Source organism: Diospyros lotus, chromosome 12 (assembly GCF_014633365.1).
Source record: "Diospyros lotus cultivar Yz01 chromosome 12, ASM1463336v1, whole genome shotgun sequence".
In the NCBI taxonomy this organism is placed as follows: Eukaryota; Viridiplantae; Streptophyta; class Magnoliopsida; order Ericales; family Ebenaceae; genus Diospyros; species Diospyros lotus.
This window is the reverse complement of record NC_068349.1, coordinates 18,125,317-18,140,944: the sequence shown is the minus strand read 5'-3', so window position 1 is coordinate 18,140,944 and position 15,628 is coordinate 18,125,317. Positions and strand designations below refer to the sequence as shown.

At 38.8% G+C, this 15,628-nt stretch overlaps 1 non-coding gene across 1 annotated transcript; it reads right to left on the bottom strand.

Annotated features, from left to right (window-relative positions):
- Window positions 1–485: 485 nt before the first annotated feature.
- On the bottom strand, window positions 486–592 carry LOC127787746 (small nucleolar RNA R71). Its single transcript, XR_008020211.1, has one exon. It is a non-coding gene; the product is annotated as a small nucleolar RNA R71 (small nucleolar RNA).
- Window positions 593–15,628: the final 15,036 nt, after the last annotated feature.

Here is a 15,628-nt window from a genome sequence, read left to right as displayed (position 1 = left end):
TGACACGCGCTAGTGGTGGAGAATTGATACCCCTTGATCAAGAAATTGAAAAAACTCTAAAAAAGCAAAAGAATGAGAAAAAGAGCAAGATGGAGCAAGAACAACAAACTCAAAATAATCAAAGGACATTGAGCTCATATGCTACACCTACTCTGGATGGCACTACCTCAAGTATTAGGAGGCCTAATGTGCAAGCAAATAACTTCGAGATCAAACCTGCAATTATTCAAATGATCCAGATGAGTGTACAATTTTCTAGCCGTAATGATGATCCTAACTCTCATATTGCTAATTTTCTTGAAATATGTGATACTTTTAGGCATAATGGAGTTAGTAAGGATGCAGTTCGATTTAGGTTATTTCCCTTTTCCTTGAAAGATAGAGCAAAAGAATGGCTTAATTCTCTTCCCGCACGTTCTATTACTACATGGAATAATTTAGCACAAAAGTTTTTATCTAAATATTTTTCACCTTCTAAAATGGCTAAATTAAAGAATGACATAACAACTTTTTCACAATTTGGTAATGAATCCTTATATGAGTCGTGGGAGAGATTTAAAGAAATGCTTAGGAAATGTCCTCACCATGGTTTACCTATTTGGATGCAAGTGCAAACTTTTTATAGTGGCATTAATCAATCTTCTCGTTCGATGTTAGATGCAACTGCAGGTGGTACCCTTACGAGAAAAACTCCTGAGGAAGCATATGAACTTTTAGAGGAGATGGCAGCCAACAGTTATCAATGGGACAATGAGAGAGCAAATAAAAAGGGAGTTGGAATTTATAATGTTGATTCTATCACTGCTTTATCTGTTCAAATTGCTAAATTAAATAAGAATTTGGGTAATTTGGGGGTTTCAACTATGAATGCTTCTTCTTCTTCTTCTTCTTCTTCCCATTTTCTTTCTTGTGAGCTTTGTGGGCGAAGGGGACATGCTAGTGTAGATTGTCAAGTAGGAAATCATTTTTCTTCTAGTTCTTTTGAACAAGCTAATTTTATTTCTTATGGTGGCAACAGGTCAAATTTTAATCCCTACTCCAACACTTACAATCCAGGATGGAGGAGCCATCCTAATCTTTCTTGGAGTAATAATCAACAAAGAGTGCCCCCGGCTTTCAACAACAACAACATCAAATTCCACAGGAGAAGAAGTCGAATTTGGAAGATATGATGGCAAAGTTTATCAATAGTACAAAGGCAAGAATGCAAAGCTTGGAAACTCAAATTGGACAACTTACCCAAGCGATTTCAGAAAGACCACAAGGAGGCTTGCCTAGCAATACTGAGAAAAATCCAAGGGAGCATGTAAAAGCCATCACTTTGCAAAGTGGAAAAGAACTTGAAAGTAAAGAAAAAGATGAAGAGCATATAAAAGAAGAAGAAAGCCAAGAGCTTGAAGCCAAAGAAGAGGATTGTGATTTATCAACGGTGAAAAAAAGGGAGTTCTTCTTCACTTAATTTAAAATCTTACAAACCTCCTCTTCCTTTTCCTAAAAGATTTTTGAAGGCTAACTTGGATAAACAATTTGCTAAATTTTTAGAGGTGTTTAAAAAATTGCATATTAACATCCCTCTTCTTGATGCTATATCACAGATGCCAAGTTATGCCAAATTTTTGAAAGACATAATTGCAAACAAAAGAAAGATGGAGGAATTTGAGATGGTGAAACTTAATGAAGAATGTTCTACAATTCTACAAAATAAATTGCCTCCAAAACTTAAGGATCCAGGGAGCTTTTCTATTCCTTGCACTATTGGTGGAATTAATTTTGATAAGGCTTTATGTGACCTCGGTGCAAGTATTAATTTTGCCCTTTTCTGTTTTCTGGAAAAACTACACAAAATAATTTTATAAATTGGCCAACCCTTAAAGGGGTATTTATAGAGGAGTTCTAACATTTCTTAAACCCTAATAGATGTGTGTTGGCCCATTTATTCTAGTCCAACTAGGAATTTAATTAAATGGGTTTATCCCAATCTAACTAGAAACTTAATTAAGTGGCACAAATCTAATAATAAGTTTAAATAAAATATTTGGCCTAAATCTAATTTAGTCCAACTATATTATTTAATTTAATATTTAGTCTAATTCTAATTTAGTCCAAATATAGTATTTAATTTAATATTTGACCCAAATCTAATTTAACCTAAATATATTGTATTTCTTATTTTCCAGTCCAACAAATAGAAAATTATTAAATTAGAAACTCATTCCAAATTTAATCAATTGTCATTTTAGGAAAATCTTTCCTTTATGATGACTCTTCGTCATATCGACGTCATTACATCTATTTATTCTTTCTTTTTCGTGAGAACTTACAATGACATAACTTTTTGCCGAAGTGTCCCCACTTAACCATACCTCCGCTCTCCTAGTTTAAGTCAGGGACCGTACCTATTGCGTATGACTTATTAAGCTTACGAATATGTTGACAATGTGTCGGTATGAACACATAAGATAAGATTGACCTATAGTAAGGCATCATGCCTACCCAATTATTCAAAAGAATTCATAATCCACGAACAACCTTTTACTAGCATGGTTATCGTGTAATTCAATCATTTCGTCAATGTATCTTCTATTATCTCAAGTCTGGCGATATGTTGCTTGATTACGATCACATGAGTTTTCTTCGATCCTTCGAATATCCTCTAATAGAAAGTGAATCAATAACTCCTTATTGATCACTTTCACCATGGCCATGGATTTAAAGTGAATTTCCACCGAAGGCACCTTAGATTCATCATCCTCTATCAAGGGATAGACGAGTCTCATCATGGTTATGCACCCATCTCCATAAGCCTCACAATATGCCCAACGATTGCCCACGTGCAACCTTTTAGGCCCATTGAAACGATGTCAAAGCATACCGGTCTTCTTATGAGATGACTGTGACAACCTCAAGTCCAAGGATTAGTTACACCCACCTCGTGTGAGAATTCCATCAACATATAATCAAAATGGATTCTTATGGCGAGTTATGTCCAGTGACACGTTCTCCAACATTGGTCACCTATATACTTGTCTAGACATCCCTATGCCTATAGGTCTGAGACCCCCATTGCTATCACATAGTAAAAACATAGCACATATAAGTCTTACCGTAATTGTCAATGTCCATTCTTGACATTGCTACGACTTGGGATATTTAATGATATCTACAAATTGTGATGCATCATCTCATATCTTTATAGATTAATCACAGTATACATCATATAAACTTCTACCTAGTTTCATCTAGTCATTACAATAATAACAAGAAACTAATAGAACAACTTTTTGTGAAATTAAATAACTTTTTATTAAATAATAAATATGATTGCAATTGTCAATGTACAACATGCCTAATTTGATTGGTCTAGAGCACCTACACTAACACCACAAGGATCTTCCATCTCCCTATTGATACTCATAAAAAGGGTTAAAAGGCTCGCGGGAATCCTTGCCCATGATGACCCTTCGATGCTTAAGTTAGTCCCCACAAGAAACAATAAAAATGCTCTTAGTGTTAAGAGTTTACCAAAATTTTTAGATCTTTTTCTGAGTCTTGTAATGGGGTATTTATAGGGTGTAAATCCAAAAGGTATCAGGTGTCGACATGTGTTAGTCATTTAGTAGAAAGAATGAGGCCTTGCCAGAAGAGACCTCTTTGCCGCAAGGCCCATGATGCTAAAAGGAGTGCTTTTGCCACAAGGATCTCATTGTTGTAAAGCCTATTTATGCATTACACTGCTGTAAGGCACACTGCCTCAAGACTTATTTATGCGTCACATTGTCGTAAGGCTTATTTATGTCGCGATGATATCCTTATCATGAAACTCGTTATGCCTTTACTCCAAGATCCATCTTTGCCGTTAGGATCACACTGTCGTAAGGAATATACATATTGAGAGTAAGGATATGCTTCAAGGCTCATTATGCTGAGAGGCTAAAGCCTTGTTGTGAGGCTTGGCCTTATCACAAATGAGCACATTGCCACTAGGATGATATTGTAGTGAGGTCCTTTATGCCAAGACAAAGGTCTATGCCACAAGAACCGCCATGCCATAAGACCATTAGCTGCAAGACTCTTTATTGTCGCGTGGCTAAGTCCTTTCCATAGTGATGCTTGGGGCTTTCAAGAGGCTAAGTCCTTGCCATGAGGGTGCCTTGGCCCTTTCGTGAGGCTTGGATTTTGCCAATACAATCACTCTGTCACAAAGGTGCTTGGCTTTGTTGAGAGAAAACTTGGGCTTTGTCACAAGACCCATCTCTACCACAAGGCTTACTCTACCACAATGATTTGTCTTAAGGCATACTACTGCAAGCCATATTGGTTCTGAAATGATTTCCTTGCCACAAGGCACACACATAGCCCTAAGGCACACTGCCGCGAAGTCTTGTTTATGGATTATTTTGCTTCAAAAGGTTTCATTTTTCTTTAGGTGGTACAATAATTTTCTCCCACTTTTCTTTTTTTCCTTAAGGTGAAATGGAAGAGTAGGAAAATTTCCTAAACTATTGCCAAACACTCAAGATGGGAATGTTCTTACTGTGTTGCCAAGCCGCTAGGAGGAACAATGTGCTAATCGTATTGAATGAGCAACTGTCAAAACTGCCTTGCTGGGCCATTAGAAGGGACAAAAGGCCAATCATTTTGATGAAGGGATTGTGGGAATTGCATTACTGGTCTATTATGCAGGACAATGGGCCAATCGTGTTGAATGAGCGATTGTGCGAACTGCGTCACCAGGACATTAGGTAAGAAAGTGGGCCAATCGTATCGAATGAGTGATTGTGCGAACCACGCTATCAAGCCGTTAGGCTGGATGACGAACCAATCATGTTGAATAGGGGATTGTGCAAACTGCATTGTCGAGCCGTTAGGCGGGAACATAGGCCAATCGTGTTGAAAAGGAGATTGTGTGAACCACGTTACCAGGCCATTAGGCAGGACAATGGGCCAATTATTTTGATGAAGTAATTGTGCTTGGGCCTTGGGAAATACAATAGAGGATGAACAAATAATGGTGATATATTGTATTAATGAGTATAAGCATCTTCTTTTTTATATGACTCAACCAAACATGCATATGTCCATAATTTGGACTTAGTAAATTTAAAGCAGACCACTCAAAATGAAAGAAACATTACAATTTTTAAAGTCTACTAATCAATCCTGTATGGTTGGCTTGACAACGACAAAAGTCTCTTTGCTCATTTTTCCCTTTGTGGATAACACGTAGCAAATACAAACCTTTGGCTGGTCTTCTCGAACTTGCCCCACACTTGAAGGAGTAGGAAGCTTCATTGAAAGATAGCAGAAGGAGACTATGACCCTCACGTTGTTAAGTAAGGGGCGACCAAAGATCACATTGTATGCAGGAAAAATGGCCTTGACTACCCTAAAGTTGGTTTGTCGTGTTATGCTCTAAGGTTCGGAGCCCATTGTGGCTGGTAGTTGAATCGATCCAACCACTGGGATTGTCTCTCCAGTGAAATTGTATAAAGGTGAGGAAACTCTTTCAAGTCTGTTATGGGCGATACTCATCTGCTTGAAGCAATTCCAATAGATTAGGCTTACTGGACTGCCACTGTCTACTATGATTCTCTCGACCAGATGTTTGGTAATAACAGCTGAAATTACCATCGGATCATCATGCGGGATTATTACATCTCCCTTGTTAGTAGGTGTGAAGGTAATGGGTTCTTCATTTTCCTTAATCTCCCCCACATAGTTGACTTAGTAAGCCAGGCAGGCATAGGCCTTCCGAGAAGAAGAGTTGTCTCTCGCTAAAGTTTTGCCACTCGAGATGACATTTATGGCCTAGTGTGTTGGTTCATTATCCAGGGATTCTGCACATGGTCTCTATTTCTCTCTTGCTACCAATTTCATCGTCTTCCCTGTCCTTTGGGCCTCTCTCCCTTTCTCTGTGATTCCCTGTCATTTTCCTCGTCTTCTTGCATGTACCTCTACAAGTGTCCTTCTCGAATAAGCATATCAATTTTATATTTTAACTCATAGCATAGATCGATGGCAGGCCGTAAGCTTGATGATATTGGCAGTATTTGTTCCATTTCCTTCTCATTAGCCGATCAACTCTCTTTGGAAGCCTGATAAGCCCTGTCCTTTCTATGGCCGCTAGTATGGCTAACCTTGGCTGTAGGAGTCGAGCATAGTGATTGAATTGGGGAGCGGCTACATCTGGTCTTTTGATCTTATGTCATTATTTAGGGTCCTCTTTAACGTCTCATTCTTTTCTCTTTCGCTCTTTATCCTCATCTATCCTCACAGTTTGCATGACCTTCATATGGAATATGTATTTATTTACCCTAATGAACAAATCTACCAAGGAGCTTGGCAGGTCCAGAGATAGTGACTCCTGTAGGAAAGTTAGACATGTTCCTTGTAACATTACTAATATCTCCATTTCCATAGGCAAGTACGAATTTCAAGAATGGTGTTACAAATTTGGTCCACAAATTAGCGAAGGGTTTCCTTGCCCCCTTATTGGATACTAAGGAGATGCATCACATTCTTGTTCTTCCGATTGTTAATTATGAAGGCTTTGATGAACTCTGTTCACAACTGCTCAAATGAGCAAATGGATGCTTCTGATAAACAGTTGAACCAAGTTCGAGCGTGTCCTGACAAGGTCAATGAAAATGCCCGACACATAATCTCGCCATTCCCCCCATGGAGCATCATTAAAGATTCGTAGTTTTGGATGTGATCATCATGATCACCCTCGCTAGTGTATAGGGGAACCTGAGGTATTTTGAATTTCCTTGGTAGTGATTTTCCCAATATGTTTTTGGTAAAGGGGGGATTCCTTCTTGACTACTCCTCCACAATTGGGACTAGCTTCTTCTGCTCTAGCACTTCTTCCACTACCCTTTTCATAGCATCCCACATATTTATCGCGATGTGATTGTTAGCTTATGTATTCCTTGGGATGGAACCCCTAGTGGGGGCTTTGCCTATCTTGTTTTGATAATTTTGTTCTCGTGCTCATCCTGGTGGTAAAGGCTTTGATTGGTTTCCTTTGCGTGGAGAGGATCGAGACTAATTGTCGAGTGTAGCCCCTTTGTAGGAACCAAGTTCTTCACCTCTTGGCTGGGTCATCCTTGGTGGGGCAATTTTTGGCACAAATCTGGCTAGTGTTGTAGGTAATGTTACATGGGGAATCGTGCTTTGGAAGATCCCTACCATATCTCGTAATGCCTAACTTCCCATTGTATGCTATTGTCGTAGAGCTTCATACGCTTTCCAAGGAACTGTAGGAGGAGCATGCTATGAAGTGCCTAGTTGTTTGGGATGCCTATGCTGATTAATTTCAAATGGATGATGGAAGCCTAGGGTTGGCAATTGGTTCTCCATCTATTGTTGAGGATCTAGGGGAGTTGGCTGCATACTGCCTTATTGATGAAAACCTTACGGAGGCAAACACGCTTTTGTTGGATGCTGGCTATGTAATACCCAAGAGTCTAGAGAATTGTAGTATATATCGAGGATAAATAAGGAAGAAAACAACACCAACTAGATACCTTTTGAGCTAAATGTAAGCAAAGAACTCATAGGTTAAGCGTGCTTGAGCTGGGGAAGCTCAAGGATGGGTGACCCCCTGTGAAGTTCGCATAGGCCATCAAGGTAAGTTGTTTAGGTCCTTCCTATCGCTCGATGCAGGATGTTACAGGTGGTATCAGAGCTAACCATTGGAGAAGGCGGTCTGATGAGGGCGAGGAGTGGGGCTGGGGTGCAAGGGCCTAAACAAGGAGCGGCTCCTAGCAGGCTTCTAAGATGGCAGCCTCCAAAGGAGAGAGCTGAGACCAGTTGTAAGATCACATGACAATGACGTCATGTGCTTAAGAGGGGTGAATGTAATACCCTAAGAGCCCAAAGAAGGGTAGTATACATCAAGGATAAGTAAAGAAAGAAACAACACCAGTTGGATACCTTTTGGGCTTAATTTAGGCAAAGAACTCCTGGGTTAAGCGTGCTTGAGCTGGGGAAGCTCAAGGATGGATGACCCCCTAGGAAGTTCGCATAGGCCCATCAGGGTAAGTTGTTCCGGTTCTTCTTATCGGTCGATGCGAGATGTTACAGGCTATCTCGCGGGGGTGGGCCAGACTTCCCACCTTGAGAGCAAGTCCGACAATACACTTCTAATGTTTGCCATTAGTAGAAATTTGCAATTTGGCTTTTTATTCGTTTTCTCACAAATGACACCAAATTGTTTTTGCCAAAAATACAACAATTACATTTTAAAACGTGGGACTTGCTAAAAGTTTCATGATTCCTTAGAAGAACAAAATTGCCACAAGAATGAGACTGTCTCAAGGATGTAAATGCCTTTAGAATGTGAGTGCCACAAGGATGTAATTGCCCAACTGAATATGAGTGCCTCTAGAAGGTGAGTGCCACAAGGATTTAATTACCCAACAGAATGTGAGTGCTTCTAAAAGGTGAGTGCCACAAGGATGTAAATACCCAACTAAAAGTGAGTGCCATAAGGAAGTGCCTCAAGGATGTTGCCGCAAGGAAGGGATGGTGCTATGAGGATGTTGTCGCAAGGGTGCTGTTGCCATAAGGATGATGCTACTGTAAGGTTTGCGTCCTGCTGCACGTATGTTGCTGCAAGGTTTTGGTAGTGCCGTGAAGATGTTGCCGCAAGGGTGGTGTCTTGCTGTAAGTATGAGAGTGCCACAAGGGTCCTCCGTCTCCTTGTTGATACTCACAAAAGGGTTAAAAGGCTCGCAGGAATCCTTGCCCACGATAACCTTCCAATGCTTAAGTCAATCCCCACAATGAATAGTAGAAATGCTCTTAGTGTTTATAGTTTGGTAAACTTTCTAGATCCTTTTATTGCAGGTTATTTATAGGGCACGAATCTCGAGGGTATCAAGTGTTGACATGTGTCAATCATCCAGCGGTGAGAAGGAGGCCTCTTTACTGCAAGGGTCGTGATGCCAAAGGGAGTGCTTTTGTTGCAAGGATCTCACTGCTGTAAGACCTATTTATGCATTACACCGCTGAGAGGCACACTACCGCAAGGCTTATTTATGCATCACAGTGCCACAAGGCTTATTTATTCCAAGATGTTATCCTTTCCATGAAGCCCATTATGCCTTTACCGCAAGATCCGTCTTTGTCACTAGGATCACATTGCCGCAAGGAATATACATGCTGAGAGTATAGTTATGCTTCAATGCCCATTATGCTAAAAGGCTAAGGCTATGTCGCGAAAGAGCACACTGCCGTTAGGATGACACTAACGCGAGGTCTTCTATGCGGAGACAAAGGTCTGTGCCATAAGAACCGCTATGCTACAAGATCATTGGCTGTAAGACTTTTTATTGCTTCAAGGATGCTTGGGGTTGCCAAGAGGCCAAGTCCTTACCATGAGGGTGCCTTGGCGTTGCCGCGAGGGCATCTTCACTTTACCATAAGGCTTGGTTTTTCTAATACAATCTCTTTGTCATGAGGGTGCTTGGCTTTGTCAAGAGAAAACTTAGGCTTTGCTACAAGATCCATCTTTGCTACAAGGCTTACTCTACCATGATGATTTTTCTTAAGGCACACTGTTGCAAGCCCTATTGGTGCCCAGGTGATTTGTCTTAAGGCACAATGCCGCAAGCCCTATTGCAAGCTTCCAGCAGCTCCTTCTCCTTCTTCCTTGCTTTTTCTTCTTCCTTTTTGAGCTTCGCCTTCTTCTTCTTCTTACTCAAAGGAAAGGCCATCTCCTTTCTCCCTTTGTTGGTCTCGGTTGTGAGACAGTTGCAAACAACTCAAAAGAAACCATCACAGCTTCGATTCACCTTTATTAAAAAGGTCCTAGCATGGCTCCAGTAAAGGGTTTCGAGGCAACTCAGGAGTGGACGGACTAGCACTTCCATGGTTGAGGAGGTGGGTTGGTCACTCGATAACTGTAGCAATGAGAGTAGTTTCGGCCAAACGAGAGAAAGGAAGAAGCTTGAGAGATCTTGGACAATTGGCTACATCAATCATCCGTAGAGGTATATGGCTAATTCCCTATGGTTGGTTCTTCATATTGATGCATATGGATGTTTAATATCGATTCTTACAAGGGTTTTATTTTCATTTTCGTTGTGCTCATTGATTGGTTTTGAAAAAATGTTTTTAAAACGGTATACCCTTGCATAGATCCACCAAGAGTTGGCTTTTTAGCCTCGGACCCTTGTGGATTTCGCGTTTCCTTTCAAAACCCCCATGGTTCCGTGAGCACGGGGCCCCCGGGGTCTTCCCGATCTCTTGGGATTCCTAGGGTTCTTGATTAGCCCCCAAGGTTCCTAAATCACCCTTGGAGTTCCCATTGACTTAGGGTTCAGATTTAGCCTCAAAAAGGCATATTTTCTCTAGAAATGCTCAATTTTACTCAAGAATTCCACCCAGATAAGCTGTGTAAAGGCCAAGAACCTGCTCCTATAACTTACTGCAAGGCCCGCTATTTCTTAGAGATCCCTTAGGTTACAAGGATGTTCGGGGGATTCCTCTTAATCCCATTAGATTCAGCATGGGACAAGTGTCATCCCAATCAATCAACACATGCCCTTTTAGTTCCTATGCCACTAACACCTATAAATACCCCTTCATGCATTATGAAATAGACCATCTTGGGCATTTTCATACCCAAGAAATATTCACTGCATTTTTTACTCTCTCCCTGGACTAACTTGAGAGTTGAAGGGTATATGGGTGAGGAATCTCTACATGCCTTCTAACTTGGTCTTTGGGCGCAGATTCACACAAACAATAGCTACATAGATCCTCTACAGTTCCAAGCCTTATGGATCCCCTATAGTTCCAAGCCTGTGGATCTCTTGTAATTCCAAGCTTGTGGATCCCCCACATTTCCATGTTTGTGGACCCCTTACAGTTTTAATGCTTGTGGGACCCCCACGACTCTAAGGTTACCACACACCTACATCTGCTACTAGCTTTGCCTCAACTGATCACATCCGACTTAGATTACATCATCCTAGATCGCCTAGACATCATTCCAAACTACCCCTGTCGGACAATTTGAAGTCACACGCTACTTATTTCCTTGAGTAGACACCTGCCAATTGTTCACCTTACTCTGCCATGATTGAAGCATTCTTGCATTATAAATGTCAATTGTTGTATTTTGGCAAAAATAAGTGCACAACAAGCAGCCTGAATATCAAAAAATCTTAACTGAAAAAATTAAATAGTTAAAATAATAGGGCCACATAGGTAATCAGAGACTTTCCAACTACTAATCCCTTCTCTAGCTTCATTATATGTAATGGACGGTGCTCATAAATTAGGTAAATTGCAAAGAACACCCTTAAGGTTTGGCAATTGTAAGAAACTCCCTAACATTTGAGAAATAGCAATAGACACCCTTGTTATTAAATGAATAATTTACCTTTCATTGTCTCTCATCTTTGCTCATATTGAAAAATAAAAATTAAAAAATAACACGTCAGAAGCTAGTTTTATGCCGGCATCGATAATGAACCCATTGGGTTCTATGCTAGTACTAGTGACAAACTAATCTAGGTTCAAGATGGAATGAACCCAAATCTAGGTTTATGGCGGCCATGTGAACCAAAATCTGGGTTTATTACAAGGCTTTATCTTGAACTCACGAACCTAGTTTTGGTTTGAACATGAGAGAAAGAGAAGTGGGAGAAGAAGAAAAAGAAATTAAAAAAAGAGACAAAAAGGATAGAGTGAATAAACATCATGAATGTAGTGGAGATGTAGCTACCATTACTACTATATTTGATATAAGAAATGGTAGATGCAACATTAAGGTCAAATGTATATTGATGATTACATAAGATGCATATCCCTTGTAGAGGATAGAAAAATGGAATATAACAAGAACACCTTAAAGTTTAGACTTGATTGTTGTGACTTCATTTTTACATTCGAAGACCTAATAGACCTTTTGAATCTCGTACTCGGTGACATCCCCATTGAAACCTTAGCCTTCAATCATAATGAAATTTGGGAATCTTTGTCTAGCAAAAAAAAACCCTTTACCACCTGTTGAGAAATTTGTATTTTGATTTATTGAGAAAATAATTTTTTAAAAAACATATTTTCAGTAAATTTAGTTTGTTGATGATCTCCAAAACATTTTATATAAATTCTTTTAAATTGGAGAACTTCATGCTCAAATATATATAGTTTTGTATTGATCAAAGAGTATGAAGCTTGTGAGAAAATATTTTTTGAAAATCGAGTAAGTATAAAAAATCCTTTGTAAATTCAATCGAGTATTGCTCGACATGATTTCAAAATAATCAAGTATTGAAGTGACTCAATCGATTATCATAAATTTCTACTCGAGTATGTGTTGCAAAACTTTCTGTTTCTTAAAAGCTATAATCAAGTGTGGAACTTTCTATAATTGAGTATTAGTCCTTCACCACACAAGTAAGCTTTGGAGATTAATCAAGTATCTCTATAGCATTGAAATTTGGGCATATATTAAATCGAGTAAAGCCTACGTTCCAATCAACTAATGTACCTAAATAAATTGAGTAATTGTATATGTTAGTCGAGTGCTTTACACATCTCTTTGTTTTCTTTAAAATCAATCGAGTAAAGATTGTTTGTCAATCGACTAATGTGTTTTTGTTAATCGAGTAATTATATGTGTTAGTCGAGTGAAGATTGGGTTGCCTTTGACTAAGTTTATGGACCTCAAAGTTAAACGAGTACCAAGTATTTGTATTCGAGTGAATGTTTGAATTAGTCGAGTGATTGTTGCACAGTTTTAGTGGCTTATGAGTTAGTCGAGTAATGATTTGGTCATACTCAAGTGAGGCTTGTACATAGAGAAGATGTTAAAGCAGTTTAGCATGTTGAGTTCCAAGAAAGGTCTTCTACATGTTAGACCTAGGATTCATCTCCCTAAAGGTATGTCCCCAAACACTCTTGAAGAGAGAGATCGTATGAGTAAGAAACCTTATGCTTTGGCAATTAGGAGCCTTATGTAAGAGATGATATGTACAAGGCCTAATATTGCTTTCGCAGTAAGCGTTGTTAGTCGATATAAATTAGATCCGGGTAAGAGTCATTGTATCACAATGAAACATATCTTGAAGTATTTGAGAAGAACTAAAAATATGTTGCTAGTTTATGGCTATGGTGTTAGTGTTAGTGCCCTAATCCTAGATTTAGATGACATCTAGTGACTGTAATCATGAGACTAATGATGTAATTCTTGCAAATTTAATAAAATATGTTTTCATACTTTAAGGTGATATCTTCATTCACACCTCTCCAATCAATCATATGAATGAGCTCTTAGATTTCCTAATGATAATCTTATTCTTCAGTGTTAATTAAGAATATGTGACAAAGACTTTTAGGTTAAGTTTTCTTAAAGGTTAATTCCCAGTTCTTAGATTTATTAGAAATGGGCTATGATTAATCAATTATGGACTGACACTTGGGCTACCACTTATGATTAGTATGAGATGCTAATGATAAGGAATGGCGAGTCGCATGCCATAATCCATGCAATGGATATAGTAGACACGTGGGTAGATGTTAGTTGAACATCTACCAAATATGATGCACCTGATAGATCACATGGTTGAGAGGATCTATGATCTATTATAGGTTTCAATTGTGTTACTGGTCCCTGGACTAGAGGCAACACAGTTGTCTTGTATGTCAGTTTCACCAATTTGTCGTTGCTAAGAACCATCCGATTATTGGGTGGGAGATGCACTGTGTGGTCCCTGTGCAATGGCACATGGAGGCATGTGATTACTAATGGAATCCATCGACCTCCTACGTGAGGTGAGCATCCTATGCAATTAGTAGTGATTTTGATTAGAGAAATCCATGACCAGGGTACACTTGATTGGAAAGTGTTTCTGATGTAGGAAAAAGTTTTGATGTGTCATTTCAATCACACTACACTAATTCTTGGCATAGTTATCGAGTTAGTGAGTTTACTCAATCCATGACTCTCACTTGATTAGTGATGAGAATCATGGAGGGCCGACTAACAATAACTCAATCGAATCAATCAATCCAGTTAACCGTGTCGGAATTGAATGAATAATATATGTTTTCCAAACAGAAATGAAGAACTGAGAAGAACTCACAATTAATGTGAAATCTGGAGCTTTTGATACCAACTGATGCAAACTCGCAATGGAACGAAGCCAAAGAAACCCATAAAAGATTTAAACTAACCCTAGAAAAGCCAAAATCGAATATAAGGCAAAGAATTCTCGACCTGTTGATTCACGAACCAAGAACCTAGACTATATTAAAATCAAGACGCATTGATGTGTAGAAACAAGAACCAAGAATTGTGTTGTTAAATGCCATAAAGACTGCCCAGATCTTTGATAAGTTCAAGTATTGAACGCCATAAAGAAATCCTTTGATAAGTTCGAAGTTTTGTTCATTGAAAAACAAGGTTGGAAAAGAGATATCTCTCAAATTTAATTCATAATCTTTTTCTCCCCCTTTGTTTACAATGGAAAAACCTTTAAATAGACAAAAATAATTAAATCCTAGTTCTACTTAGAAACTAATAAAAATTCTAAACCTAATCATAAACCTAATGGGTTTTAGTTAGCCCAATCCAACTACAAGTTGGAATAATAAACCTAAATAGAGCTAAATAAGAATCCTCACTAAAAAGGAATTAAAAATCATACAATTAGGCTTCTAAAATAAAAAGGAAACAAAAATTAAAAAATCTAGGAAAATAACAAATTTTTCACCAGAATAATTAAAGTGCTAATTTGACATCTTAAACGACAAAATTTGGCCAAAAAGCCAATGGGCTAAAGGGCTTTAGCCCATGAGTTCTTCTCAGTTATTCATTTATGCTTGGAAAACATATACTATTCATCCAATTCCAACATGATTGACTGGATTGATTGATTCAATTGTGTCATTATTAGTAGGCCCTCCATGATTCTCATCAATCGACATGTTAGTCGATAGAGGAATTATAGTACATGGGAATCGAAAGCTCAAATAGGTTCTCAAAGAAGTTAGACTTCATTACTAGTAGGATCGCCCTAACATAATGCTCGTTGTCAAATCAGGGTCTTTCAGGATACATCGAGGAGATCGAGAGGTTCTCATTGTAGACCAATATGCTTGGTTAGTGTCAAAGAGTTTGACGTGTCTCAATTGCTGCTTAGTAGTGAACCTATAAGGTCACACGCATATCTGGGTGTAGTGGTTAACTAAGCGACAAAAGCTGTAATCATCATTAAGAGTTAATGATGTCATCGTTAAGAGTTAACAGATTTGGTTTAATAATTAAACCGATAGGAGCAATTGTCAAGAGTTGACAAACATGCTGTTAAGAGTCAACAAGGGCCTCGATTTCATGATGAGATGATGAAAGGGTCATTAAGAGTTAATGGCGAGTCTACATGCAATTTATAGAAATTTGACAAGATTGGTCGACAGTTATTTAGAAGTTGTCGACCGATTGATGCCATGCAGTCAACAATTCCTTTGAATGGTCAACAGTTTCTTTGAATTGTGGACCATTTATATTGCACAGGGTTGTGAATCTCACGACCTGTTTTCTCATTTCTACTTTAGATGGAAAAGACGGCTGGTGGGGAGAATGACTAAGGGGATGGAATATGTTCTTTAC